Consider the following 4,311-nt stretch of genomic DNA (forward strand, 5'->3'; position numbering starts at 1 on the left):
TTAAGGTCCCATTATACTTTATTCCCCTTCTTCGAATGAAATTTCCTGAATCCTGAGCACAGGATATCAAGAAGATAGGAAGTGAATACAGAAAGCAAACTTATGAACCAAAAAAGAAATAAAGAGCAAAAACCCCCAATTTTGTCAAAAAAGTATGTAAATATATAGGTAGATAGAATGGGTAGCTCAAAAGCAAGAGAGGCATGGAAAACGTTGAGAAACTTGAGACAGAATACCCATAAAAGGGTAAAGATGGACCCAATACAAAAGGACGAATGTGTAAAATATTCAGAGTTATTACAAGAAAAAAAATGTCTATACGTATACGGATTTCTCAACGAACTAATGGACAGACAAACACAAGTTGCAGGTAAAAGAAATAATAAATGCGCTAAAAAGGATGAAAAATAACAGAACAACTGGCCCTAGAGACATATTGCCTAGTGAGAACAATAGTGGCGAAACACCAAAAACAAGGTTTTTGAGTTAAGTCCATCAACCGACATCTAAATATGCCTACTTTTACTCTTTTGTGTGCAAGATCGGCGAACAATTATTTCATTTGCTTATTACTAGAGGGCGCTTACATGTCTTTAGGGCGGAATGGGACGTTTCGATGCCGCCGGTTCATCGTCGGCCGTTTCGATGCCGCCGGTTCATCGCCAGTCCATTTCATCGCCGTCATATCTCGCATTTCCTAGAATTCCTAATTAATACTAAAAATAACTAATAATTGTAATTGTCGAAAATTCGGAAATATATCAGATAGCGATTAATTGACTGGCGATGAATTGGCGGCATCGGCATCGAACTGGCGGCATCGAAACGGCGGCGATAAAACGTCCTAGACCCTCTTTAGGGTGAATTTGTCAAATATTGTCATTATGATGCATTAACGACGAACTGTTAGTTCATTACATTGTCTTCTTTGGGAATACCACAAAATTTAATATCAACAGTGACAAATCTGTAATTATGCCATGATTGCACGTATTTGAACTATTATATATCTTTAAGGGGATGGGTACGTATTTTCGGCTGCAATGCTATTCAAATAGGGATTCATTTTTTTCGAATCCTGAGAAAACTAATAAGTATTTTTGAAAAATTTAAACGCAGAATGAAAGATTACGTTCTTACCGAGGGCCGAAATTCCCTGAAAACTTCTATAATGTTTATTTTAATAAATTACAGGGGTGAAAAACTAAGAGAAAATGTAGTGTGATTTTTAATTTTAAATATCTCATTCGAAAGAAACTTTTTATTTATTTTAAGGGACTTTCGGCCCTCGATAATAATTTGGTCTTTCATTCTGCGTTTAATTTTTTTAAAAATATTTATTAGTTTTTTCAGGATTCGAAAAAAATGGACACCATGTCCGTGGTGATATTTTCCAAATCGAACATTCGCTATCTTTCTCATACAACGCACTGAGTCAAATAGAATATGATGACAAGACGGTGACATTTTTAAATATTTGACATGACATCAGGAATATTTTGAGTTGTTGATTAAATAATATTGATAGTGTATTTGATAAGTAATTGATTTAAGACGTGAACTTAATAAAAAGTTATTTATTGTTTATTATTTATGGAAGATCCAAGCAGAGAATACATCAGGATATATTCTGTGATCCAAGTATTTTTTTAAAGGTGTTCAGCCTTCAGGATTGTAGGCGTTCCATAGTAACAATATATTATTAAAAAATCACTTTAACACTATTTTCCTCTTTTCTCGATTGAGCATTATTTTCTGTTGTACATATAAATTATTACAATCACTGAATACATAGTTAGTGAAAAAATTATCACATTTATTAACTGAATTAATAATTTGCAATTATACAAATAACAGTTATCCAAGAACATTCAAAAGTCATCTCTTTAAGTTAATGATGACATTTTTAAGTTGAATGATATTCTAGTAATGTTTAAATATCCATACCAGTGTGAATTTTACTACACGTAATTTGCCGTGTAAAGACAGAAAAAGTAGGGATAGCCGTAAAATATTTGCGAATTATGTACAGATGGCCTTAAAAATAGTAGTGAAATAGTGGCGAATGTGTATATTTTTTGTCATTCATATTCTTAATTCGGAGTGTTAAATAATGATTTAAATTTTAATAAAAGAACGACGAATCTGTAATTTCGCCTATTTACGTTATAGGTAAGTCAATCTTTTATTTATGTGTGGGTGGTTTATTTTGATTTTAGCCTTTATTGCTATTTTGCCCACAATCAGTTCTTTACTAGTGTGAAATATGAAACATAAGTGAAATAATGAATTTAATTTTACTAGTTCTGTTGCTTACCTTTCATTTTTTTATCATGTTTATCGTTTTCTTGTTAACAGAGATGATTTAATAATTATTATCGATTTTAAGATCTTATTTTGTTATTTTTCTATGTCCTTCTACTGTACTTTAGTTTCATTTTTTAAAAAAATGTTTGGTTTGTACAAATAAAATGTTTTATTTGATGCGTTTCATTTATTATTAAAAGTAATTATTTAAGTTATTTAAAACAAAAACTAAACTGTTGTTGCGTAGTAGTAGTACAGTATAGGGGCGAAACATCCAATTAAACATCTTCAATAATGCAATATCCCACCAATACTGATATTGCATTGTTGAATACAGTATTGGTGGGAAGGAAATAGAACTCGTAGATAGATATAAATACCTGGGACATGAAATTACGATTGGCCGGATTGGCAGGGATAACCAGACTCATGAGCTGAAGAGAAGAATCGGTCTTGGGTGGGCAGCATTTGGAAAACTGAGAGAAACTTTTAAAAGTGAGTTACCCACATGTCTAAAGAGAAAGTTATTCGATCAGTGCGTCCTCCCAGTCTTGACGTACGGATCAGAAACACTTACCTTAACTAAAGCCTCGGCTACCAAACTAAGAGTCACGCAGAGAAGAATGGAGCGGTCAATGTTAGGAATAACTCTGCGAGACAAAATCAGAAACGAAGAAATCAGGAGAAGAACAAAGGTGACTGACGTCATCGAGAGGAGAGCCAGGTTGAAGTGGAGATGGGCAGGACACGTAGCCAGAATGACAGATGGGCGATGGACGAAGAGGTTATTGGAATGGAGGCCAAGAGAAGCGTCGGTCGACCGCCTACAAGATGGACTGACGACTTAAGAAAGGAAAATAAAAACTGGATGAGGGCGGCGCAGGATAGATGGGGTTGGAAACGAGGGGAGGAGGCCTATGTTCAGCAGTGGACTTTTGAGGCTGGATGATGAATAATGCAATAATGGCGTAACGCAGAAAAAAAATAAAAAAATACAATGTCCATATTTTTTTAACTAAAATTATTTCTACTAAATGGTTTAAATAGCTAGAGCAGATTATTAAAAAAATTCTACAAAAGTATTACCTAAATATTCAGTTATCCTATTCATCAGGTTCATTAAAACTTCAAATAAGATTATCTCTAAATATTCATTTTGAAGATTCGCCACTATTGTTCTCACCAGGCGAAGCACTACTAAAACACGCTCATTCGGTCTTAATACAAGAATTAAAATAGAGACATATTCTATCTGCCGAACTGCTAAAATACTTCCCTTCGATCTTGATACAAGAATTAAAACAAATATTTAACAAATGCTTAATAAAAACAAAAAATACGAATTTCAGAATATATTTTCTGATAATAGATATATTTTCTATGAAAGTCATAAAGCTCCTAAAAACAATAGCATTCAATGCTGAATTGCACACGTGAACCTCCGAAAGTCTTTTGATAGTGTCCCAGTCAACAACTCGTGCAATCGAAAATCACCGAGTAGATAGTACATAAATACCGCAAAATCACTTTAGGAGACAATAAACTCAGAATGAAAGTCGGACAAAACTGCTCAGAACCAGACCATAAAAGTCAGTAAAGGACTTCCACAAGGATGCTGCCTGTTGCCAACCTTATTTATAAACTTTATACAGTATGGTGTAAATGAAAGGAATAAATTCGTTATTTCCTAAACCGGAAATTTTACGGAAAAATCCCGAAACAGGTCGATTTTTATTTTTTAATCTTGATATTTTGGCATTTATATTACACGAGTGATGTCATCCATCTGGGCGTGATGACGTAATCGATGATTTTTTTAATGAGAATAGGGGTCGTGTACTAGCTTATTTTAAAGGTTACTCAATTCTCTATTCAGTAATATAAACATTCACATCATTATTTATACAGGGCACTACAGGGTGTCTACAAACATTTTTTTTTAATTAAATGAATTGACAAAAAAGAAGAATGTATGTAGTTTATTTAATTCAAAATACATTTACT

This window comes from Diabrotica virgifera, chromosome 5, assembly GCF_917563875.1.
Source record: "Diabrotica virgifera virgifera chromosome 5, PGI_DIABVI_V3a".
NCBI lineage: Eukaryota > Metazoa > Arthropoda > Insecta > Coleoptera > Chrysomelidae > Diabrotica > Diabrotica virgifera.